Source organism: Notamacropus eugenii, chromosome 5 (assembly GCF_028372415.1).
Source record: "Notamacropus eugenii isolate mMacEug1 chromosome 5, mMacEug1.pri_v2, whole genome shotgun sequence".
In the NCBI taxonomy this organism is placed as follows: Eukaryota; Metazoa; Chordata; class Mammalia; order Diprotodontia; family Macropodidae; genus Notamacropus; species Notamacropus eugenii.
Window position 1 is genome coordinate 257685251 of NC_092876.1, and position 27690 is coordinate 257712940.

Below are 27690 nucleotides of genomic sequence, written 5' to 3' on the forward strand. Positions count from 1 at the left end.
TGAGTCATATCTGATAGTCAATCATGTAGTCACAGTGTTAAAGGCAAGGCTTAGAATTAACCAGGTGAGGAATTTTCCTTTTCAACAAGGAAATGGCACAATGGGGAAATAGAGTCAGGAGGATCCTACCTAGGTCATGTTCGTCGTTGTCCCCAAAACCTTTCCCAGGCACAGTCATCCACCTTTAGCAGTTCCCACACCGTGGCACATACCCATTGGCGTTGCGACAATTCAGACAACTATCCTGTTAATCAGTCAGTACTCAAAACAACAGTAAATTTGCAAGAATTTTTTCCTTAAATAGCAAAATTTCACTTACCACAACTTAGGGTTTGAATATCTTTCCTGATGTTAATATTTTGTTTATCCTTTACTTGTAAATTAAAACTCCCTATATTCTGGAACTTCAGACATACAGCAAACACCTGATAGTTGACTCATTAATATGTTGAAGCTACATTTTTAAACCACTTATACACTTTCATAATAGCCAGGTAAGAAGCTCTTTCCAGTCTTGTTGATATTAATTGTTATCAAAAGTGGTATCAGTCTCTTAAGTCTCAAGGGTCATCAAGCTTTGTGATTGTTCAATGGAGTACAGAACCAAAGTCAGCATGGCAGAAACAGGAATGAAGTACCTGGTTCAGTTCACTTGGCAGTTATAAGAAACAAGGATTGTGAGCATGTCAAGGGATGTGATGGATAGCTTTAGACTTTTCTCAGGTCCCTGGGAAATAGGGGGAGCTCCAACAAATCTAAATACTTATTGATTAATATGATTGCATACTGATTAATATGAAAATCATAAATCACTGGTGCTTGTAAAAATAATACACTTCGCCAAAGGGTAAGATCATCCAGAGTGCAAAGGATTCTTGTTATTCTAAGCTCAGGGCACAGCCTGCTTGCTGGACCTTAGTTCTGGGAAACAGGCTGTCTCCAAATACCTTGTCACCAATTTTTATCATCTTTGCCAATTTTTAGGTTGTGAGGTGAAACTTCAGAGTTGTTTGGATTTGCATTTCTCTTGTTAGTGACTTGAAGCATTCTTTCATGTGTGGTTGTTAATACTTTGGAATTTTTCTTTTGTGAAGTGCATGTTCATATGCTTTGACTACTTATTTATTGAGAAATGGCTATGAGATATACACACATACATATGTTTGTCAATTATTAGTTCATCTTGGATATCAAACCCATATCAGAGAAATTTAAAACAAACATTTTTTTCCATTCATTTGCTTTCCTTCTTATCCTAGGTACATTACTTTTGTCTATACAGAAGATTTTTGGTTTCATGTAATCGAAGTATGTTTTGTCTTTTATAATTGCCTCCCTCTCTTGTTTGCTTAAGAATGTATCTCTTACTCATAAATATGAGAGGCACTTGATGAATTCCTTTTCTAATATATTTTATGATCTTTAATTCATATACATGAATTTTAATATTAAAATTGTATATCCATTTAAAATGTATTATAGAATATAGTGTAAGGTTTTGGTCTAAATCAAATTTCTGCCAGACTGCTTTCCAGTTTTCCCATCAGTTTTTAATCAAATAGGAAATTATTTCCTAGGCAATTTATATTTTCCACTTTATTGAGAAAATGGTTATATGTAAATTTTAAATCTTAGTAAGTTGTAACTAACATACTTAAGAAACAATTTTTAAACATCTGTTTCATTATTTCATTATTATTTTATATATTAATTTAAAAAATACTTGAAACAAAAGCAAGTAACTGTTCCAATTTTAATCCAGTTGGAGAACTCTTTTATATCATATAGTATATATTTTTTTCAAATTCTTTTACATTAGATACTTATTTCACTTGTGGAGAAAATAAAGAGGGAAAACTGGGTAACTTTTTAATAATCCCTGCCAAAATCTATAGCTGTCTTCCTCACCTCCAAAGGAAACCACTTACAAGGTATTCTTCAATTACTTGGGTTTAAAAGTCATTTTATAGGCCAGACAGCATAATCACACATGACATAAAAGATTTCTACAGTGGTAAGACAATGTAGTAGATAAGATGCTAGCTTTAAGCTCCTCCAGACCTGGCTCAAGCCCCACTTAATTTATATTTTACCTGTTTGACCATAGTCAACTCAACCTCTTTAATCCTGTTTCCTCATCTGTAAAGTGGAGAGAATAATAGCATCTACCTCATAAGTCTGTAGTGAGGGTCAGATAAGATATTATGGATATATAAAAGTAATTTTTATTTGATAAAAATTTACACAATAAAATTTTAAAGCGCAATGAAAATGTGAACTGCTGTTATTACCATAGTGTCAAGTATAAAAGACTTTTTTTGTTTTTACCAACTGAATATTGGAGCCCTCCTAAATGATTCATTTTAAGTTAGTTTAAATATTTAATTGCTTGAAAAATAAATATTACCCTGTTCTTTACATAATGGCAATTATATCATTTCTTCTTGATTTTATAGAGAGTTTTAATTAGCATCAAAGGGAGTTATCCTTTAGAACATTTGAAGGGAGATATTTTCTTTATTTTACTTAAGGGAAATCTAATTCAATTTAAAACCCTGCAGTAATTTCTCTTTATCAGAAACTTTTTAAAGAGCTAATAGTTTGAGCAATTACTTGGAGTGTTTCATCCTTAGAACATTATGCCAATCGTCTAGCTAATTTTGAAGAATCAGCATTTTTTAAAATTTAAAAAGTGATTGCTTTAAAAGCCAAGCATTTTAAAGTAAGTTTCATATAAATCCATAATCCAATTTTATTTGAAAATAATGATATATCTTTAGGTGGTTGCGATATTTTTGTTATTACTTTAAATGTATCATACCCTTTTATTAAGCATATTAACATGAAATAAAGTATATTCAAAACTAAAAGCTGGTCTTGATGAATTAAGTATAGTCTTGGATTACTTGTTAAGCCTAAAATGACAAATGTGACAATTGAATGAAGGAACTATAGGTTAGAAACTTTTTAATTTTTTCAAAATAATACCTCAGGATAATACATTAATTTGAATAGTGAATGTAAAAATATACAGCTGTAAGACTAGCCCTCTCTATACCCATACCCACACAAGTACACACCTAGAAAAATTCATCCAGGTTCAAGATACTCTGGGCCAGCAGCCACTAAAATCCATTAGCACATGAGGCCTCACCACAGTGTTGACTTGGAATAAATGTCTTATTTTGAACTAATGTGTCCTCAAATTGAACAAGCAACAGAGCAAATAAAATGACAAGAAAAAAAAATCTCTGTCCCATCATGTGCCCCACATAGAGAGAGAACATATTTGGGCCCAGGCATGGCTGGACATCCTTATATCTGATACTTCACCACTGACAAATGCCCTTGAGCTGTTTTCAGTTAGTCATATATTCTCTTTGGTTTTCATGGTGTAGAAACAGTTCCCTGCTATTGTCTGGTGCTCTTAAGCTAGCTAGCCTCTTTAGAATCACCTGGTTTCTCTACTGTTATGGCTATAAAGCCTCTCTCTAATAGGGAGAGCTTTTTATTGTGTAGATGAGGGTTGTAAGCCTCCATGCCCAGTTAGGCAAGCAGTACTATGACCTACATTAAGATTAAAGGCTAGTCTTTTAATTTAACTCTGTATGCTTATTAGAATTTTTGATCCTAAATGACTTTGCCTTAGAGTTAGGAAATTTCTTTGAACCCTTAATGTCTTTCCAGTTGGGTTCCTAATCCTCCAAAACCTATTTGGATGACTCTGCCTGTAAAATTCTCACAGAAGCTGTATTGGGATTGGAATGAAGAGTAATTCATTCCCAACATACGCTTTGACTTAATTTTTTTCTTTTTTATATTAACTTTTATTTCCTCTTCCCTCTCCGAATAGTACAAATCACCAGCAGGTCTATATATTACCAACAAAATGCAATGGGAAGAGATAGAAAGAGAAAATCCATATAAAATAAGTGCACACAGCATGAAATTCTTGGGAGTCTACCTGCCAGATCACATTCAGGGACTATATGAACTCAATTACAAAGCATTTCAAATAAAAAGAGATCTACATAATTGCAGAAATATTAATTACTCATGAATAGACTAAGCCATCATAATAAAAAAGACAGTACTATGTAAGTTAATTTATCTAGTGCCATACTAGTCAAATTACCAAAGAAGTTCTTTATAGAGCTAGAAAAACATAACAAAATTCATCTGAAGGAACAAAAAGTCAAGATCAAGAGAACTGATTGGAAAAAATGGAAAGGAAGAGTGCCTAGCACTGCTAGATTTCAAAGTATGCTACCAAGCTGTAATCATTAAAAACAATTTGGTACTGGGTAGGAAATAGGTTGATCGATGGAATAGATTACGTATAGGATATACAGAAGTAAATGAGCACAGTAACTGAATGTTTTATAAACTCAGAGATCTCAGCCATTGCAGCCAGAACTCCCTTGATGACAAAAACTATTGGAAAAACTAAAAAGTAGGCTGGCAGAAATTAGGCCAACATCTCACACTGTATACCAAGACATACTCAAAATGGATGCATGTTTTAGACATAAAGACTGATTTCATAAGCCAATTAGGGGAGCATGGCAAAATTACCTGTCAGATTTATAGATATGAGAAGAGTTCTTAATCAAAAGAGAGTGAGAGCTTCACAGAAGGTAAAATAGATGAATTTTATTATGTAAAATTTTAACATCTTTACAAAAACAAAACAAATGCACCTAAAATTAGAAGTAAAGCAGGGAAGTAGGGAAAAAATCTTTGCAACAAGTGTTTCTTATGAAGGTCTCACTTCTAAAACATATAGGAAACTGAGTCAAATTTATAATAATAAAAACTATTTCCTGCTTGATAAATACTCAAAGACTATGCATAGGGACAGCTAGGTGGCACAATGGATAGAGTACAGGGCCTGAAGGCAGGAAAATTCGTCTTGTTAAGTTCAAATCTGGCCTCAGACACTTAATAGTTGTGTGACTCTGGACAAGTCACTTAACCCTGTTTTCCTCAGTTTCTCATCTGCAAAATGACCCGGAGAAGGATATGGCAAAACCACTCTAGTATCTTTGCCAAGAAAACCCCATTTGGGGTCGTGAAAAGTTGGACACAACTGAAATGACTGAAGAACTACCTGAGTAGGTCATTTTCAGATGAAGCAGTCAACATTACCACTAGTCATATTAAAAAATGTTTTAAATCAGTGATAATTAGAGAAATGCAAATTAAACAATGCTGACAACTGTCAGATTAGCTAAAATGAGAAAGAGGAAAATAATATGCTGAAGGGGATGTGGGAAAACAAGTATGATAATGTACTATAGTGGATCTGAGAACTAGTCCAACCATCCTGGAAAGTAATTTGGAACTATGCCCCAAAGGCTATTAAACTGTGTATACTCTTTGATCCAGCACTATCTCTATCAAATCTCTACTCCAAAGAGATCAAAGAAAGAGGAAAAGCACCTATATGAACAAAAATATTTATAGTAACTCTTTTTGTGGTAGCAAAGAATTAGAAAGTAAGGGGATTTCCATCAAGTTGGGCATGTATGAATATGATGGACTATTATTGTGCTGTAAAAATTATGGCGGTTTAAGAAAAATCTGGGAAGACCTTTATGAACTGATGCAAAGTAAGCAGAACCAAGATAACAATTGACACAGTAACAGCATTGTTTTAGTCAACTTTGAAAGATTTAGTAACTCTGATCAACACAATGATTCACCATAGTGTCTACTTCAAAAGAGAGAAATGATGCAGACTCAAAGAGTGCAGAGTAAAGCATATTTTTTACTTCAAAAAAAAAAACAAAAACCTAACGTAAACATTTGTTTTGCATGACCACACATGTTTGTAATGGGTTTTGCTTTTCTTGCCTCCTCAGTGTTGGGGATGGAGGGAGGAGGAGAGAATTTGGAACTAAAAAAACAAAGTTTAAAAAAGTCTGTGCTTAAAAAAAATTTTTTTTTAAATAAACAGGCCTCAGTTGAGAGAAGGTTTTTTTTAAAACCATAAAAGGCTATTTATGTATAGTGGTGTTAAAAAAAAAACAACACTTTTCATAAAGAAACCAATGTAATATGACTTTTCAAAAATGGCAGAACAGATTTCATCATTTGAAAGATTCAATTAGTCTCAGGAATGTTTTTTTCTTGTTTCAGATTGCTAATTTTTATGAAATTGGTAGTGTTAATCTTGTCTAGAAAGTGGTCAGCTAGGTAGTACAATTGGGCATTGGGCCTGGAGTCAGAGATATCTGAGTTCAAATCCAGCCCCATACACTTACTAACTGTGTGACCCTGGGCAAGTCCCTTAACCCCTATTTGCCTCAGCTCTTCATCTGTAAAATGGGGACATGCTGGAGAAGAAAATGGCAAACCACTCCAGTATCTTTGCCAAGAAATCCTAATGGACCAAGTCCTTGGGGTCATGTAGAGTTGGACACGATTGAAGAACAACAGAAAAGTTCACCCCTAAATGAGGTTAGCGACACATCCATTCTATGTAAGACAAATAATGCAGATGTAATTGATACTAATAAAAAGCAATGTTGTAAATAGACTATCCCATATAAGACATAAAAATAACTATGAACGAAACAAAAACTTTTATTATTCCTGTTATGTGCAGGACATTATATTAGTTATTATACAGCCATAGAAGCAATACTTTAACTTATATAAAATCCATTAAGCAAGACTCGAATCCAGTTGCAACAGGGTTAGCAAGCAGACTGCCTCACCTGTAACACAGTTACACACAAGTCAGTAACATCGTTTGTAGGTTACCCCCTCAGTCTGCTACTTCATTCATTTCCATATTTGATCTTATTAAGCAGAACTTGAGAATAATTCAAGGGGACACTTGTATGTTTCTTCACTAGTAACGTATCAATACATCTCTCAATCAAATAATCTCTGAATGTCCTAAAGTCATGAAGTACTTATTTAATATATTATAGAAATCTTCTTTCCCAGTAGTGATCACTCATTACTCTACTAAGTCATTTTTAATCTCCCTAAATTAAATAAATATCAAAGTGAATATATAACATTAACAATTCAATTAATAATGTAAGACTGATAATTGTTTACAGTACGTTAGTGAGGAGAATACTTATAGTCAGTGTCACACCGAACTCTCATTGTAACACTCCTCACTTCTGAACACACGGTCCTACACCATTTAGTTCACTCCAGATAAATCCCTTCTCAAGAATCCTCTTCACAAGGTAAAGATTAAATAGCTGAATAAAGACAGAAGACATCTCCATATTTCTATCCCAAAAGTAACAGGACAACAGCGTCTAGCTTTTTACAAGGCTTCACTCTTTGTCTCTCTCAAGACTTATTCCCTGTAACATTCGTTTTATTTTTGCATAAAATAACAATTAAGACAATTTTAATGAGAAAGAAGTTTTTTCTCACCATCTCTGTTTTCTCGATTTATAACAGAGATTTTATAATTATACATATTCTTTCTGACTCCATAGGAAGAGACACTTCATAGAATAACAGTTACAACTATAACTCTTAACATCTCTCCTTATAAGAAATAACAGACTCAATAGTCTCTGGTGAAGGGACTTTTGCAACACGGTTACACAATCTATGTTCTTTCTCTTGTCTCAGAAAACCTGTAAAGGTCTCTCTGTCTAGGATGAAATAATTTGACTGAGAACCTACTTTTCCTCATTTGAAACATTCCAGCAAATAAAAATAAATTCACGGAGTGAATCATAGGGTGATAAAACTACTTTAAATCAGTTTTGTTAAGACCCCATAATTTAAAAAGAAAAGTCATTTTGAATGATACATGTTTCTTAATACAAAGTAGTTTGTGTGTGATCCTGTGAAATTTAAGACAAAATTTAAGATGAAGTGTGAATTTATATATTTATATATGTATTTTTAGGATGGATTCAAAGGTACTCTTAAATTCTTTTCAGAGAATCATTCTGGCCTAGTGGGTAGAGCATTTACCATGGAGTTTAGAAGACTTGGTTCAAGTCCTACTTCTGGACAACTATCTAAGACTATAGGGCACAGAAAAGATGCTTATTTACTTTGGGAGAAGTTCCTCACACTAATTAAAACATAAGTCTGGTCACCCTGCCCCCTCAGAAACAAAACTTCAAAAGCATGAATTAACTGTCAATGTGATTCTGTAGGACCCAGGATTGTTGCTGCTGTTCAGTTGTTTCAGTTGTATCTGACTCTCTATGGCCCATTTTGGGGGTTTCTTGGCAGAGATACTGCAGTGGTTTGTCATTTCCTTCTCCAGCTCATTTTACAGATGAGGAACTTAGGCAAAGAGGGTGAAGTCACTTGCCCAAGGGTCACAGAGCTAGTAAATGTCTGAGACTGAGTTTGAACTCAGGGAAATGAATCTTCCTGACTCTGGGCCTGGTCCACTGTCCACTATACCACCAGGACCTATGATTACCCCATTAATGAATAATTATTGGGGTATGTAGTGATATATACTTCTTCCATTCACTATCAAAATTGATTCACTTTAGATATTGGTGTTTATGTACGCAGAAGGTTTCTTTGAGCCCTAGCAATTGGAGGCATAAAAGTAAAAGAAGGGAGTAGGTGAAAAGGAGGGGGTGTTTAAGTCTTCTTGCAAAAAAGAAACTACCAGGGAAGTCTGAAATTATCAAATGTTTGTTAAAGGATTCCTACTCTAAGTAGCAAAAAAAAAAAAACCCACACTGCATAGAAATGATGTCTTCTGGCTTTTGTTATTATAAAGAAAACATCAAGAAGAAAGGGAGGTACAAAGATAAACTAGAGGTTGTCATTTGATTATCTGAGAGAAGTCAGAAGAAAAGCTACTCAGGGAAAGGGAAATCCCAATAGGAGAGAATCTGCCTGCAAGGGCTTTGGATAGGATGCTTAAGTGAGGTTCTAGGGGTCCAGTGCTATATACTCATGTACCCAGAAGAAAAACTTTTTACTCTTTGAGAAAGATGGGAGAATTATAAAAGATCGTTCCAATGATCTTGTGGGGGAAAAAAATTAGAGATCTGAATGTATATCAATAGTTGAAGGTCAGTGACACAGGCATTATGCCATGGTGTTAGTTTCCCTTTGAAAGCTGGTACTATTGCATTTAATGACACCATTTTGGTTAAGCTATTTTAATACAGAGTTTTAGTTTTTTAAAAAAATGAAATATGCTTGTTTCCGTCTCAGATAAACAATGGCTGTTATATTTACTGTACTGACTACTTGGTAGCAGAGTAATTGGTAGCTAGGTGCATAGCAGATATCTAGCCTCAAAAACTGACTCTAGTCAGTGTGACGCTGGGCAAACTACTTGACCTCTGCCTCAGTTTCTTCATCTGCAAAATGAAAATAATATTAGCATCTGCCTCCCCAGGTTGTTATGAAGAATATATGAGATAATATTTGTCAAAGTGCTTAGCATAGCCCTGTCACGTAGGAGGTGCTTAATAAAAACTTGTTTTCTTCCTACTTCACCATCACCAAAGTACTTGGTGGTAATATTGCCTACTTGTAGAGAAAGCACCTAGCAGAAAAAATATTTTTTTAAATGTTGAAATGGTACCTAAAGTGATGACAGTGCCATGTCTCAATTAAAATAAATTAGCACATAGAGGATCAACTAGCAAGAGAAACAGTGGCCAAGAATGTGTCCTCTAACTATGGAGTTTAGGGTGAATTTTGCAGTGATCTGCAGTAGTATTAATATTTCTATCACAGCCAAATGACTTCTGTATCTATTTAAGGTGCAGCCGGGTGTCCCTCTTAGAAGAGAATGTAAAGGTGCTTAAGGAATACTTCTCTACTCTCTGGGTTATCAGGAGAATGAGATTTTCCTTTAAAAAAAAAAGTAGAAATAAGATAGAGCAAAAACAAACAAGCAGAAATTTCAGAAGAAGCAGAGCATTATTCTGACCTCCTTTAGGATTTTGGAAGATAGAAAAATATTACAGAGAGTGAAGAATTTGAAGGATTGTTGAGTATTTGGAGTCCTAGGAATTGTAATACTCTTCCTAAAGTTGTTTAGTCACATTTATCTCTTAGTGACCAATGTGATACCCACAACAGCCACTGAGTATGCAGATGTATTTCCAGGGTAAATTCGCAAAATATAAACTCTCTTTCTCAAAGACAAAACCAAAAATATTTATTCAGATACCAGAAAGTCAATTCCACTGTGGTAACAAGGAAGTTTGTACACATTACCAATAGAGGGAGGATCACCATCCCCAAGCTTTCCCTCTGTCAGGCTTCCCCACAAACAAGCTCCCTTAGACAAAATTACTCCTCTCACTCACGCTAGCTTTTCTGCTCTGCCTGCTCTCTCTCAGCTCTGCTTCACTCTCTCTCAGCTCCACCTGTTTGGCAAGCTCCCCCCACCATCAGCTCCATGTGACTCAGGCTGTGGACTGGGCCAAAGCTCAAAGCAGGTCACATGGGAGCAAATTCCCTTACCATTGTATGACCCCATTTGGGGTTTTCTTGGCAAAGATACCTCTCCAGCTCATTTTATAGATGAGAAAACTGAGGCAAAGAGAGTCAAAGGACTTTCTCAAAGGTTACACAGCTAGTAAGTGTCTGAAGCTGGATTTGAACTCAGGAAGATGACTCCAGGTCCAGCACTCTATCTAGTGTACCACCTACCTGTCCCATTCTTCCTAAAAGGGAACTTTAAAGAGAAAGCAGATGTTTATACAGAAATGATGATATGAATCTGATTAGAGATCTTCCTATAAGGGAGTACAGAAAAGATGAATCACCTCTTGAAGACAGAGAAGTGATGAACTCAGAATGTAGGTAGTTGTTTTTAAAATGGTTAATACGTGAATTTGTTTTGATTGATGATGTGTATTTGTTATGAGGTTTTATGTTTCTCTTTTTTAATGAGAGAGAAGAGGGAGACAGAGGAGAGAGAAAATAGAATTCTAGAAAGGAGCTAGTTAATAAACCTATATCCTCAAATGTTGACACTTAAATGCTACAAAGTAGGAAGGATAGCAGTAGGGTAGTACATTGGAGAAAAAATCCTTGAAAGAAGCTAGTTATTAAATCAATAGCCTCAGATATTTGCACACAAATGCACAAAGTAAGGGTAAAAAACAAGAAGAACTAGAGATTGTAATGTGTGGAAGCAAATTTGACCTTTTAGAGATCTCTGATCTACAACTGGAATATAGATCTAGAAAGTTATACTTTATTTCAAAGAAGCAGCATATATGAAAGGGGGGTGTGGGGTGCATTGTATATACTCGTGGGAGAAGATTAAGAACCAGAGGGGAAAGTATGGAAAACGTCTGAGTGAACAGCATTGGAGGCAGAAATAGTGAACTAGCATTTATCAGGTGGTTATTATATGCCAGACACTGGGTAAAGTACTGGGGATACAAACAAAGGCAAAAGACAGTGCTTGTGTTCAAGGAGCTCAAAGTCTAATAGGAGAGACAACATGCAAACAATAGGATAGATACTGGATAACTAAGAGAACATCAGTAGAGGGAAGGCACTCGCATTAAAGGAAATCAGGAAAGGCTTCCTGTAGAAGGTGAGATTTTATCTGAAGCTTGAAGGAAATCAGAGAAACTAGGAGGGGGCAATGAGGAGGAAGAGTTCTCCAACATGGCAACAGCAAATTAAAACACTCAGTATTGGGAGATGGAGTGTCTTATGCAAGGAACAGCAAAGAAGTCAGTGTCATTGGATTGCAGGATAGGTGGAGGGGGGAGTAACGGATAAGAAAACTGGAAAAGTAGGGAGGGGGCAGGTTATGGAGGCCTTTAAAAGCCAAAGAGAGGATTTATATTTGATCCTGGAGTTTATTGAATAGAGGGTGACAGGGTCAAATCTACATTTTAGTAAAATAATAATGATTTATTATTACATATTACATATATTATATAGCCACATAATAATTATATAGTACTTGCTGCGTACCAGGTGCTGTGCTAAGAGCTTTACAATTATCATCTCATTTGATCCTCATAACAAACTTGGGGGGTAGGTGCCATTATTGTCTTCTCCATTTTATATACAAGGAAACTGAGGCAAACAGTCACACAAGTAGTAAGTGTCTGAGTTGAATTTGAACTCAGGTCTTCCTGACTCCAGGCCTGGTGCTGTATCTACTGTTCTATCCACTTGTCCTACGATGCCCTAGTAAGATCAGTTTGTCATCAGAGTAAATACAACTTGGAAAGAAAGAAACTAGGTAAGTTAAGGAAATAGATTACAAGCTTGACACAGAGCTGTGATATAGAGTCTTCTCTCTGTCAGAAAGAGAGAAGTTAAAATTCCTTGATGTGCCTAAATAATGGATTTTTCCTTCAAAAAGTGGAGGAACCAACTAAAGGAGCATCTCTTCTGGTTTTGATTCCTACTAGCAAGAGAAACTGGTGGCTGTTGTGAAAATGTGAAATTGTGTAGGAGAAGTAACTATTCTGTCTTGGAATTTGTGATGGCAAAGGCAAGGAATAGTCTGACATACGTTCTGGATTTGGGGAGATTAAATTTCAAAGGATTTTGAGACAGAATAGGTCACATGACCTAAATTTCTACAGCTAGCCCAGTAGGAAAAAGAAGGTCTTAAACAAGAAATTTTGAATGTGCTAAGAAAAAAAATCCCTATGGAGAAAGGGGGAAGAAATTTGTTAAGATGACGTTAAATTATGGAGAGCTCACCAATTGTCTTCAAAGGTCTTTGTGACCCTAGGCAAGTCACTTAAACAGTCTTACTGCTAGTTTCTTCATCTGTAAAATGGAAATTAATAGTATCACCTACTTCAGGGGATTATGGTAAGGTTCAAATGAGGTAACACATACAGTACTTCACCTTAAAGAGTTCTATAAATGCTAGCAATTATTTTTCTCTAGACTTTGAGAAGATCCATAGAAGATGAAAATAAAGGCAGGTAATGGAATATGAATACCAAAGCATGGAAGTCTTAGAATAATATCAGAAGTGCAAAAGCTCAGAATGAACTGAGACAATGAAGAAAGCTGAGACCAACAAAAATTGTGGGGATGGCACAGCAAGAAAGAGCATAGAAGGAATAAGACCACCATTTAGGGAGAAGGTAGAGGTAATCAACTCTGCTTTTTGCTTCTGTTTCTCTGCAAAGTAAAATTCTTTAGACTGGAAAGAATAGAAAAATAGTTATTAGGGAGTTGATGACCACCTAACTGCCCTTGATGTATGCAAGTTACCAGTTGAATTACATCCTAGGGTGCTGAAAGAATCAGCAGATGTGGTTGTATTGCCCACCACCATGATCGATCAATGGACATGGAGGACAGGAGGACCACCACAGGGTTGGAGAAAAGGCAAATATTGCCCTCGTGTCCAAAAAAAGGGAAGACAATGGAGCCTGCAAACTGTGAGCCTGACAGCTCTAGAACTTTGCATGTTATTGAACATCTAGAAAAGGAAATAGTGATCACTTAGAACCAGAATGGCTTCTTCAGGAACAAGTTGTGTCTTGTTCCTCTTTTGATGGAGTAGCTAGACTGGTAGATCAGGGGAACACTGTGGTTATTGTTTGTTCGATTTTAGTAAGGTATTTGGGATAGCAAAGTAATTGTCTTTGGGAATGTTGTTCCCTGTGTTTGGAATACACTCCTTCTGCCTCCTGGAATTCTGAGCTTCCTTCAAAGTTCAGCTCAAATGTATGACATCTTCTGTGAGGCCACTCCAGGTTTCTCTTCCCTCCTCCCCTTCAGATTACTTTGTACTTTATTTGGTGTGTATTTATGTGTGTACAGATTGCATCCCCCATCAAGCAAATATAAGTTCCTTGAGGACAGACACCATTTTGTTACTCTCTTTCTATCTTCATTGCTTGACATATAGTGGACTTTTATAAATGCTTATTTAATTTGTTATTCTTGTGGAAAAGATGGAGAGATGTGGATTAGAAAATAGTATATTTAAGTGGATTCCAAGCTAGTTGGATAGAGGGGGTGTACCATTCAGACAGTGTGGAGTAGCAAAGGTATGCAGATAGGAGATGGAATGCCTTGTATAGGAATAAGTGGCAAACAGGTCCTTTCGGTTATAATGTTATAACTGAATATTGTGTAATATTATAATATAATGTATGAAGGAGAGTAGTCTGGAAAGTTTGGCTGAAGCTAGTTTGTAAAGGGCTTTAAATGCCAAACAGAAGAGTTTGTATTTGATCCTAGAGCTAATAGGGAGTCACATATTAGGACTTTAGCCAGGGAATAACATATTGAAATTTATAGGGCAGCTAGGTAGCACAGTAGACCTAGCACTGGACCTGGATTCAGGGAGATCTGAGTTCAAATCTAGCTTGATACATATTAGCTGTATGACCCTGGACAAGACATTTAACCTGTTTACCTCAGTTTCCTCAATAGTAAAATGGAATATTCTAAGAGCACCTAGCTCCCAGGGCTGTTGTGAAGATCGAATTAAATAATTATTGCAAAGCATAATGCCAGGCACATAGCAGGCACTACATAAATGCTTGTTTCCTTCTCCTTCCCCTTGTATGTTTAGAAATATCAATTTGACAGCTATATGGGAGATGAATTGGAGAGGGAAGAGACTTGAGGCAGAAAAACCAATTTGGAGACTATCATGAAAGATAGTAAGAGGCACAGATTTGAGAAGTTGAAGGTATGGAATAAAGACTTGGCAAGTTATTGGATATGAGGGAGAGAAGGAAAATTGGAGGATGATGCCAAGTTTGCAAACTTAGGGGCCTAGAAAGATTCGACATAAAAAGAAAAGTCAAGAGAAAGAGAAGATTTTAAAGAAAAATAATGAGCCTTATTTAGAAATGTTGAGTAAGAGATTCCTGTGGGATACCCATTTGAAGTTGTTTATTAGGTTAATTACCTAATTACCTAGTGACAATCTGCTTCATGAGGTACAGAGCCTGGATTTCCCCAACAACTTAAAGTAGATGGGGAAATGGCTCATCAATTGCCCAATATTTCCTAAACTGTACTCTGTGGACTACGTCTGGGCCTCTGTACTTCCATGAAGCAGTTTGAGAGGTTTATCAAAAGAAAACAAACTATAATGGTGGACAAACACACCCAGCAAACCAGTCTTATTGCGCTGTTTGTTGACTGACTGCGCTTGCCAGATGTTACAGGAGGACATATGCATCAACTAATGCCCCCAGGAACCTGCCACCTTCTTATGTCTCCAATTCTTTCTTTCCAGGGCAGGCAAGAGCTGAGCTCAGCTACAGGCTTGGGGTTTGTAGCCATATTGTTCCTACATGGACTCAAACCTTGCTTATTCAGCCCCAGAGCTTGAAATAAGAAATAGGAGCCGTAAAAAGAGCTGACTTGACTTTTCTCTTTCCCCAACCCAGGACAGCTTTGTACCTCAAGGGCTAAACTTGGAATTGAAATTGAAGTGGGAGACCCCCTTTGAAACCTCTTCTGGCAGCTTCTGCTTCTTTTCTGTTCAAGCTGCAATTCCTGCTACCATCCTTTCCCTTGGCCATTTTCCAAGACCCCATCTCTTCCTGTGAATCCACCTTTTATGCCTTATATTGGTCTTACAAGCCTTCTTCACTATTTTCTCTAATTATTCCACATTCCTTTCTACATAATTACCCCTCCCCATCTAGTTCCCTCAAATACTGTGACCTAGATTTTTCTAGGACAGTCTGACTTTCATCTTTTCTGTTGCATTCATTAAAAAAATCCTTTGTCATATTATGTGGAATTATGTTGGACTCAGATAATATGGCCAACATTTCAATGATTCTTCTTAAGATCTAAGGGAATCCAAAAGACAGGAGCCCTTTCAGACTCTCATTTTTATTTTTAGCTGTTGCTTATAGAGATAAAATCTGCCTTTCCCCTCTCCAATTCCACATTGACTTTGGTCATTGTTAGATGCAGGCTTGCATTTCCACTTTTCCTTCAAATTGATCAAGGAGGAAAACAGCCAGGATTGTTAGTTTGATTTTCCCGTTCTATTCAATGAATTTGAAAAGAAAAAGTAGGATCTGGGAGAATCATTTTGGAACTTCCTTTTGTTACTGTAAGCAGGGCAAAGGATTTCTAGTCATTTCAGTCATGTCATTAAATCTAGGACAAAAGGATGTCCTTGTGCTAAAGAAACTAGTCTCTACCCCCAATTCAAGGAAGCTGAAGAGAATAGATGTTTTCATCAATGGCACCACCCTGCAGAGGATTGGAGAACCACGAAGGGTTCACTTCCTCCATTTGAAATTGAACATGAGACTGATCTCAGTAAAAAGTAAACTTAATTGCACCTCATGTACATTCCCCCATTAGATTTTAAGCTCCTTGAGGACAGGGTCTGTCTTTTGCTTCTTTCTGCATGCCCAGCACTTAATACAAGGTTCTTAATGACTGTTTGTTCATTGATTTATTAATTGATGTAGCAGTCTCAATAATTCCTAAAGAGATGGGTAAGTCCTAATCTGTATCATGGCTACAGCTGGACTGTGGTGAGCATGAAGCAATGCTCACTTCAAAGCCCTTTTCCTGCAGGAATGAGGGACTGAGCTTAGTGACAGGAGTGTCTGGTGCACAGCTCTAGGCTGAATCTCCAGTGCACAATGTTATCACTTTGATTCCTACTTGGATGTATTCTGTCCAGGTCCAAGGACAACACAGGACTTGAGCATAGAGCGAAATGCAGATAAACTCCTGACTGCATCTTCAAAAGGAGATCCAGGGCCAAAACAAACATAGATGGGGACACAATATGCCAGAGCATTTCAGATGAGCTACTAGAATCTACTCCATTCTACTAGGATCTTTGCTTGGTTGTTAATTCCATTGCTTTATACTAGGAATTTCACAAAAGCTAGTCCAGCTTTGATCATCATGTACCAACAATGATTGCAGCTCTATGTCTCACATGAAGACTTTTTCTTCTTTGACTGAAGTGGAAACAAAATTTACAGAGCTCGTCTCTTGTTCTAGGACCTTCCTGTAGCTTTCCACCTCCATTTTGTTATTATCACTTAAGACCACCAGACCAGACTTAGCATTTCCAACATAGCTCTAAACCAAATAATTAAGTGATCTGTTAAAAGCTTTGAGCTTAATTCTAAAGTATTTGTACAAGAAATTGTACAGAATTTGTATAAATTGTAAAGAATTTGTACAAATGTACATGTAAGAACTCTGGAGGTACCTTACCTCTAGCCATTAACTCTGAGCAAAATTCACTCTTGGATTTTGAAGCCAAGAATTATTAATTGGAACCACAGCCTTCCAGAAAGTCTGGGAAATTCAAAGCAGATGCCAGAAAAGAAAGAGAGAAAAGAAACGCAGACTTCCACTATACTAGGAATATAACACCATGGATAGCGCCCTAAGTCTATGGGGCTCTTATTAAAGTTGGTAAAATTGTCCTTTAGTACAGAAAACATCTAAGATATTCTAGGCTTAGAACCTATTCTTATACTGGGGAGGGAAATAAAATTCAGTGGCTGGAAAAAGTGAAGCTGCCCATTGACAGAGGAGATCTCTCTGTCTCTCTGTCTCTCTGTCTCTCTGTCTCTGTCTCTCTGTCTCTCTCCCCCCTCTGTCTCCCCTTTCTCTCTGTCTCTGTGTCTCTGTCTCTGTCTCTCTGTCTCTGTCTCTGTCTGTCTGTCTGTCTGTCTGTCTCTCTCTCTCTCTTCCCTCTCACTCCGTATCAGAATCTTGTTCTTTTTCCTTTCATCATTCCAACTCTGGGCTAGAAGAGCCCCTAGGAGGAGAGATATAATGAACTAGCTGGCTTCTTGTTTCCAACATCCTCCAGGGACAACAAGATGGAGCCACTTGATTCTACTCTATAGATTTAATCTTGCTCCCCAAACCTCTGGAGACTAACCAACCTGGGAGACAAAAGGACACATGGATACACAGGTTAGGACACTCAGAATCAAGTCAAGCTTTTTCTCTTGGTCCCTTTCTGACCTAGTTGTATATGATATCTTGACTCTCGTCCATTGTGACCATTAAATTCCAACAACTGGATCCCTGACCTAAGAGCCTAAGGCCCTAACTTTGTTCCTGCTAGTCTTCCAAAGTCTGCCTTTGATCCATGGTCCCTTGGCAAAGCCCCTCCAACCAGACCTCCCTCATTCAGGCTGACTGTCTGGACCTTTGTCTGTTGCCTGCTAACAGATTATTCTGATGTCATCTATGCTACTCTGTCACCCACCTTACTTTCTTGTATCACTACCTATTTTTGCAGATCACCTGCCCCATCTGTCCCTGACAATTCTGACCCTGTTCTTGTCTAGTCCACCACCATCTATCCCTAGTGCTGATGAATATCACAGGAGAAAGCTTGGCATAAGCTGGAAATAGAAACTTCAGCATCACGAACCAAAGAATAATTTTGAATTTAAATAATGATTAAAATCCTAATGCAGTTATTTGAAATGAGGAGATAAAAATATCCAGAGACAGACTTGTAGGCCAGGAATTCTTCATATTTTTTGTGTTATAGACAAAAAATTTTGGCAGTCTGGTGAAATCTTTGGACCCCTTCTCAGAAAAACATTTTTAAATGAATAAAAATTCATAAGATTACAAAGGAATTTAAGTATGTGGAAATATAGCTTATAAATAAGAAAACTAAGATCATGTGTAATCTTGCATCAGTTATAATAACTATTGGAATTCCAAAGTGGAATCTAGAGTTCACAACGTAGAGCATACATTATGTCACAATATCTGCAACAATTCTAATGTGATATGAAAATACATGTGATATACTGATGACAAAATCATAGGCACTGCTAATACTACTGTGGTTTGTTGCCTGCATTTGTAATTGAAGGAAATTACACATCAGAGGTTAGTAAAAATTAAAAAATTAACTTTTTACCATCCAAATTCACAGTCCCACTAAAACCAATAGACAGATCCCTTCTGTGGATCCCAGGTTATGAACCCTTGCTCTAAATTCTTGTTGCAGATAGATTCTTTGGTGTAGGTCAAAGGTTCTGCCCCTGGAATTCATTAGAGTACAGGGAAAACATATTTAATATCTTCTGGACCCCAAAGGAATAATGGTGGAACTTTTTTTTTTTTAAGTTGGGTAGTCAGTGGGGTAGATTTTTGGCTGATGAACCTTGTACTGGAGAGGAGAAGACAGAAGAGGAGAGAAGAAATTTCTAGGACATTCTGAAAGTTGGACTAGGATTCTCTATCAATTTTGTCTTCCCTCTATGCTTCATATATGTTTCCGAAAGTTTTTTGGAAGCAGATATTTTAATATTTGATCGTTATCCCATTAATGTCTACAATTTCAAACATGGATATACAAAATTTTGTATTCCTTCCCCCTCTTAGAAAGTCTACCTTCTTTCAAAGCTTGTATCATATGCCACTTCATAGGGAAGTCTTCCGCTACTCCCTTATTTGCTAACACTCTCTTCTTCCACCCCAGATGGTCATTGTGATACTTATCTGTCCATACCTTGTCTCCTCTCAGGAGAATATAAGCTGGAAGGGGAAGGGGAAGGGTCTTTTTGGTTAATTTTGGTTTTACCTCTCTATCCTTATTTCCTATCACCTTAACTTGCCCATGTTAAGCATTTAACAAATGCTTGTTGGAAAGCAATGGACTGAACATTTAGAACTCATACAGTTAGTAATCCTAACTGCCTTTGTCAATGTATGATGTGATCATAAGTGTCCTAGCTGTCATTTTTGACTCCTTACTATTTCTCACCCCCACCCCCATATCGAGTCTATTACCAAGGAAAATCTGTGATTTTATCTGTATGAAATCTTTCAAATATGCTCTCTTCTCTCTGACATTGCCACCACCCTAGTGCAGGCTGTCATCCTCTCATGTCTGGATTATTGCAATGGTCTGTTGGTTTGTTCGCCTGCCATAAGTCTCTCCCCACTCTGTCAGTGTTCTTTCTAAATTATAGTTCTATTTTTAATTTATGGAATAAAACAAGTATTTCCATTAACATTGTATGACTAAAAAGGACAATTGTACATGAAACTGCAAATTTCCTATGCATAATGTGCTATTCCTTTCAAATATTCAATAAAATTATAATGTAATTTTTTTCTTTTTTTTTTCCTCTCCCCACCTCATGCCCTAGAGATAGCTACCACTACATACAAATAGATGTATACACATGTATCTGCTGTCAAAGTGCCCTTTCTAAAGTGCAGTTCTGACTAGGATAGTCCGCTATTCAATAATCTCTATTACTTCCAAATTCTGTCTTTGGCTTTCAAAGATCTTCATAACCTGGCCCTCTCCTACCCTTTTTAGTAATATAAACTTTACTCCCCTCCCCAATCCAGTGATAATGATTTTGTTGTCCCTCACACAAAGCTCTCCTTTTTCTGGCTCCATTTTCATGGACTGTCCCCAATGCCAGGAATTCTCTCCCTCCCCATTTCTACCTCCTAACTTCTCTACCTCCTAACTTCTCTGGCTTCTTATAACTCCCACCTTGTGCATGAAGCCTTTCATGATCCCCCTTAATATTAGTGCTTTCCCCCTGAAATCATCTCCTATTTATCTACTACATTTCTTGTTTGTACATAATTGTTGGAATGTTAGCTCCCCAGTTAGACAGTGAGCTCAACAGCAGGCACTGTTTTTTGCCTTTCTTTGTATCCCTAGATCTTAACACAGGACCTGGTACATAGTAGATGTTTAATAAATACTTCCTGACTTGATCATGCATCTAATGCTTTGCAGTCTTTAACAGACTAAATTGGATCAGTCAGTATAATAAGTTGCTGTGTAAATAAGTAAATGCCTAGGAAATGGTCAGAGGTTTAGATTTAATTGCATATGAGAGAGGGAAGAGGAAGTCACAGCACACTCTTTTCTTTCTTTTCCTTTTCCTTTGTAGTAGAAATGAGAATATAGGGGGAAGTTGAAGGCCTTTCCCTGAAATGAATAAAGCAGCCTTCTTTCAGGATGACTGTGGGTTTGGAGCAGGGGTTCTTGGCCTTTTGTGTGTGTGTGTAATAGACCTTTTTGGCTAGTCTGGCAAAGCTTTGAACCCCTCCTCAGAATAATGCTTTTAGACTTATATGATCTGATGCTGAGCGAAAGGAGCAGAACCAGGAGAACTTTGTGCACAGCAATGACCACAGTGTGCGAGAGCTTTTTCTGGTAGACTTGGAACTTCATAGCAATGCAAGGACTTAAAAAAAAAAATCCTCAGTAGTCTTCTAAGGCAAAAAATGCCTTCCACATCCAGAGAAAGAACTATGGAAGTCAATCGCAGAATGTCGCAGATCATTTTTGTGTGTGTGTGTATTATGTTTTGGTTTGTTATATGATTTCTCCCATTCATTTTAGTTGTTCTACACAGCATGACTATAGTGAAAATGCATTTAATAGGAATGTACGTGTAGATCCTATATAGAATTGTATGCCATCTCAGGGAGGGAGGGGGAAGGAAGGAGGTAGGTAGGGGAAAAAATCTAAGTTTTATGGTAGTGATTGTAGAACTCTAAAAGTAAATAAAATTAATATAAAAAAGAGTAATGCTTTTAAATGCATAAAACAAAATACATAGCACTCAAAAGAATACTGATTATATTGATATAGTGATCAACATATTTTTAAAGATAGATTCTAGGTTAAGAATCTCTGGTCTAGAGAAAACTGAACCCTAATATGAGGACATCATACTATGCCGTCAGTGACTGCTATGACAGATAGGATAAAGTGCTAGAAGATTTCTAATACTTGAGCAATAGTATCCTCTAGGGGCAAAGATTAGTCTGAGGTCTTATGTAACTGGAAGCAATATAGATGACTGAAAAAGAAAAAAAGTTTCTGGAAAGCTTACAGTGTAGAATTGTTGGTTTCAAGTAGAACCAGGTTGACACTATAAAAATTTGATCATTATGTTAAACTTTGTCAAAGTGAATTCAACAGATAACTATAAAAAAAAAATGGCTATATAACTGTCAAGTCTCTGTATCCCCTATTTTCTTCACAGTGTAGTAAAATAGTTTGTAAACTCTAAATAACTAGCTGAGCATATTTCATGTGGCTATCTCATTATGATGGGAGAATATTCAAGACAAGGGGAAAGCATTTATTCCAAGATAACTCTTGAAGAAGGAGAAATTTTTGATTTGATAATAGCATCAGAAAGTTCACAGCAGTGAATGCTAGAAGCCTTCTGTTTGTGGATGCTGGGACTGCTTTAATCACAGGAAATGCTTTCTTGAATTCATATCATTCTTTTGGGGAAGAGCGTTTGGTTTTGTTTATCTATTAGCAAAGCATTTACAAGCAGATTTCCCCTTCCTTCTTCCTTCCTTTTCCCTTCTTTCCTTTCTTCCTTTAAAAGGTTTTTTTTTTAAAGGAGAGTCACTATAGGAATATTTATAACTATCTCTTTCCCTATTCAGAAGATTAGTATGGGAACGCTGGAGTCCATGTGTTTTGCCAAGCATACAGAATGTGTGTCATAAATTATTTCTAAATCAAGTTAGTAAAGTTTTATTAGCATAGCTGCTTATCAAATAGGAAGCATAAAATAATTTCTTTCAGTTCAATCAAAATTGGACTATAGTGCTCAGCATCATACTTCTCTAAACATCAATGACTTTCCTGCTGAAAATGATTGTAGATAAACACATACATTTTATTAACTGGTCCTCTCATCCATCTAACTTCTTCAATGTTGAAATAGTTTCTTTCTTTTTTCTTTCTGAGTTTATTTCAATTTTATGAATCTTCATTTCTCTTTTTTTTAAAAAAAGTTATTTATATAAGCACTTATTACCTCTCCTTCCCACTGCTCCCCTCATTGAACAATTTTTTAAAAAAGAAAAAACCCTCATAACAAATATGCATAGTTCAGAAAAAGAAATTCCCATATTGGCAATGTCTAAAAATCTATGTCTCATCTGCAATTTAAATCCATTGCTTCTCTGGTAGGAGGCAAGTAACATCTTAAGGTTTTTTTACCCTGGATTTATCATTGCATTTATCAGAATTCTAAAGTCTTTCAAAATTGTTTTCCCCTATAATATTGTCCTTACGCAGAGTGTACCGTCATATCATCTGCTCCAGTCCCTTAACTTTAACTCTATGTGTTTCTTTCTGCTTCAAGTGTATTTCTTGTAAACAACATATTGTAGGATCCTGGTTTTTAATCCACTATGCTGCTTCCTTTTTATGGGTGAGTTCATCTCATTCACATTCACCGTTATGATTACTGTGTATTTCCATACGACCTACTTTTCCCCTTTTATTCGTTCCTCTCTCTCCTTTCATCCTGTTGCTCTTTCAAAGTGTTGTGCCTCTTACCACTGCCTCTCCTAGTCCACTCTCCATTCTGTTAGCCCCACCCCACCCCCTTCCCTTATCTACCTTGCTTCTTATTTCCCTGTAGGGAAAGATAGATTCTACATCCAACTGAGTATGTATGTCATTCCCTCTTTGAGCCAATTCTGATGAGAGTGAGGTTCAAACATTGTGTGCCTGCCATCCTTTCCACAGTAAAAGCTCTTTTGGCTCTCTTTTATGTGAAATAATTTACCCCAATTCTACCTCTCCCTTCCCCCTTCTCCTAGTGCTTCCCTCTTTCTCACTCCTTAATTTTATTTTCTTGGATATCATCCCATCATAGCCAACTGATATCCATGTTCTCAGAGAACTATGTATACTTCTTCTAACTGTCCTAATAACAAGAAAGTTCTTAGGAGTTACAAGTATCATCTTCCCATGTAGGGATATAAAAAAATTTAACCTTATTGAATCCCTTATGATTTCTCTTTCATATTTACTTTATGCTTCTCTTGAATCTTGTATTTAAAAGTCAAATTGGCTATTCACCTCTGGTCTTTTTATCAGGAATACTTGAAAGTTCTTTATTTCATTAAATATCTATTTTTTTCCCTGAAGGATTAAACTCAGTTTTGCTGGGTAGGTGATTCTTAGTTGTAATCCTAGCTCCTTTGCCCTTTGAAATAGCATATTCTAAGCCCTGCAGTATTTTAATCTAGAAGCTGCTCAATCTTGTGCTATCCTAACTGTGGTAACATGATATTTGAATTGTTTCTTTCTGGCTGCGTGAAGTATGTTCTCCTTGACCTGGGAGCTCTGGAATTTGGCTATAATATTTCTGAGAAGTTTCATTTTGGGATCTCTTTTTTGGGAGGTGTTCAGTGAATTCTTTCAATTTTTATTTTACCTTCTGCCTCTAGGATATTAGGGTAGTTTTCCTTGATAATTTCTTGAAATAGGATGTCTTTTTTTTTTCTCATGACTTTCAGGTAGTCCAACAATCTTTAAATTATCTCTCCTCAATCTATTTTAAGGAACTGTTTTTTTTTCAGTGAGCTTTTTTACTTCCTTTTCCCTTTGGCCAATTCTACTTTTTAAGAAGTTCTTTTCTTCAGTGAATTTTTGTACCTCTTTTTGCATTTGGCCAATTCTGCTTTTGAATGAGTTCTCTTCAGTGGATTTTTGTGCATCTTTTACCAGTAGGCCTATTTGGGTTTTTAAGGTGTTATTTTCTTCAGTATTTTTTGAGCTTCCTTTACCAAGCTGTTGGCTCATCATGATTTTCTTGCATCAATCTCATTTATTTTCCCAATTTTTCCTCTACCTCTCTATTTGATTTTTAAAATCTTTTTGAGCTTTGCCAGGCACTCTTTTTTTTGGGTGTGGGGGGGAGAAATCTGAAACCAATTCACATTTTCCTTTGAAGCTTTTCATGTGTCTGTTTTGACATTGCTTTCTTCTGAGTTTGTTTTGATCTTCCCTGTCACCACAGTACTTTTGTGGTCAGGTTCTTTCTTTTGTTGTTTGCTCATATTTTTCTAGCCTATTTCCTCACTTTTAACTTTATGTTAAATTTGGGCTCTTCTCCTAGGGTGGAGGGCTATTGTTCCAAGTATCATGTTTTCAAGTTGCTATTTTCAGATCTAATGCTGAGGGTCTATAAGTTTTCGGTTCTTCCAAAGTGATATGATTGATCTAAGAAGAGGTGGGGTCACTGACATCCTGGTCTGTGCTGTTTTTTGTGTGACCAAAGCATTCTTTTCCACCATGGAACTGTGACCAGAGTCCCTATATCTTCTAGAGCTTCTCCTCACCCTGGACTGCAACCCAGAATCATGTATGAACAATACAACAAAGTCCTCTTCCCAGTGCCAGCAAAAGGTCCTTTGTAATTTCCTTCTGACCAGTTGTCTGATCCCCTTGCCATCTGTGACATTTAATAGCTCTCAAAGCCCCCAATGCTGCTGATTCAATTGCCCCCAAAACCTGCTGCAGTGGCTGTGCTAGAGCAGCCTACACTGGACAATGCTCTGCTCTTACCCTAGTGAGATAAACCTTTCCTGTCAACCTTTTTTAGTTGTCTTGAGTGGGAAAATTGTTTCACCTGTCTTTTTGTTGGTTTTGCCACTCCAAAGTTCATTCTGAGGAATTTTTTTTAACATTTTTTGGAGAAGAGTTTGGGAGAGCTCAGGTGAGTCCCTCTAACCCTGACTGCCTTTGCTCCACCATCTTGGCCCTGCTCCTCAATTTCATGATTTTTAGATAAGATAGTAATACATACTCTCCAATAGGATCAGGTTCAATAAAGACATTTTAGTTTGGATAGGGGCTAGAGTCCTGCCTCTTCTGTGAAATGAAGCATTGTATAGAGCACTGAGAGAAAGACCTACATTTAAGTACAGCCTCAGATACTGAACAGTTATGTGACCCTCGGCAAGTCACTTAACCTCTCTCAGCCTCGGTTTTCTCATCAGCAAAATGAGGATACCAAGAGCACCTGTAGATTAAAATGAGATATCTGTAAAGTGCTTTACAAACCTTAAAGTATTAGGTAAATGCTAGCTATATTATTTTTATAGTTCTTTGACATTTGCAAAACACTTGACATACATTTTATTTCTTTTGTACCTCATAATAACTCTGTGGAGCAGGCACTGTGGGTATTATCCCATTTTACATATTAAGAAAACCAAGGTTCAGAAAGGTTTCAACTTACCATGGTCACATAGCTAAGTGTCAAAGGTGAGGTTTGAACCTAGATCTTCCTGACTTAAAATTCATATGTGGCCTCAAGGTCACAGGTTCCTCACCCCTACACTATAGCATTCTGGAATGTTCCCAAGTCTATTAAATCATCTCACTTTTTAAGAGGATGTCTACTTTCCTCTTACCATGGATAAGTGCCCTGAATCTTATCTAAACTGGTATTCTTAATTGGGGCCTAGAGAGTAATAGCAAAAATCTCAGGTAGCTTTGCCTTTTTGTTGCTTATTATTGAATATAGAAATTGTTATCCTGGGTCAGAATTTCATCAGGTAAGATTTTTATTTAATTTCAGATTGAGACTCTTAGAACTCCTTTAGTGTCCATTTGATGGTCATCATCCTTGTATAATGGCCCTGAAATGCAGTTTTCAATCCTGTGCTTGAGCACTTTGTTGTAATGAAGGGTTCCATCTTACAACTCTGTCTCATCTCATGGGACCCCTCCCAATGTTGGTGTTCTTTATCTTTAACTGAAATAGGCGTCTCTCTTATGTCTACCTGAACTGAAGAAGCGTGAGTCAAAGCTTTCTACAACCTGATGGCCTTTCAAGTATTTGAACACTGTGATATATATGGAGACAGGTGACAAAATGGATTAAATGCTGGACTTGGTCAGGAATAGTCCCAAGTTCAAATTCAGCCTCAGACACTTGTCTGTCTCAGTTTCCTCATCTGTAAAATAAGGGTAATAACATCACTTCTTAAAGAGTTATTGTGAGGATCCAATTAGATAATATTTGAAAAATCCTTTGCATTATCTTAAAGCGCTATATAAGTGTTAGCTATTAGTATTATATTATCTGCCTTAGATCTCTCTCCATGATCAACAGCTCCAGTTCCTTTAATTATTCCTCACAGATGGTTGTTGTTTAACCATTTTTCAGTCATGTTCAACTCTTCATTGACCCTATTTGGGGTTTTCTTGGCAAAGATACCAGAGTGCTTTGCCATTTTCTTCTCCAGCTCGTTTGACAGATGAGGAAACTGAGGCAGATAGAATTAAGTGCCTTACTCAGGGTCACATAACTTGTAAATGTCTGAGGCAGATTTGAAGATGAGTTTCCCTGACTCCTGGTGCTCTACCCACAGTGCCACCTAGTTGACCCCTCATAGATAGATTAAACATTTATTAAACACTTATTGTGTGCCAGGTAATGTGCTAAACACTGGAGATACAAATAGAAAAAAGACAGTAACTGTCCTCAAGTTTACATTCTAATAGAGAAAGATGGCATATAAAGGGGGGCTGGAAGGGGAGGGCAGCTGGGCTGTATATGCCCATCATGTGGCATGAAGACCAGATTCCTGGTGAGGTAAGGCAAAAACTTATCTATCAGGACAAGCAGACCAGGGGACAAGGTTCAAGGGTTGAGGAGGAAGATGAAATACTTGGAAGGGGCCACATGATATTGTTTCTATACTTTTCATTTCCTTAATACACTCCTTTTTATTGTCCCTTTTAAAATGTGAGGTAATATGGCATGATGGCTAGAAGATTAAACTTGGAGTTCGAAGACATGAATTCAAATCCTATCATTGACACCTACTAGTTGTGTAGGTGAATTCAGGTACACTCAGAGGCTCAGTTTCCTCATCTGTAAAAATATCTATAGTACCTTCCTTACAGTTATTGCAAAAGTACAATGAGATAATATATGTAAGTTCCAAGGATTTTGAAGTGTT

At 36.8% G+C, this 27690-nt stretch overlaps 1 protein-coding gene across 8 annotated transcripts in view; it reads left to right on the forward strand.

Annotated features, from left to right (window-relative positions):
* The window catches only part of INPP1 (inositol polyphosphate-1-phosphatase), a 60630-nt gene that overhangs the window by 10233 nt on the left and 22707 nt on the right, over window positions 1-27690 (forward strand). For 2 of the 8 annotated variants that reach the window (XM_072612679.1, XM_072612680.1), the window contains exon 1: window positions 18516-18801. The exons of the other annotated variants lie outside the window; for them this stretch is intronic. The gene's annotated coding sequence lies outside the window, so the exon portion shown is untranslated. Of the gene's footprint in view, window positions 1-18515; window positions 18802-27690 lie in introns of those variants that run through there. 8 annotated transcript variants of the gene reach the window in all.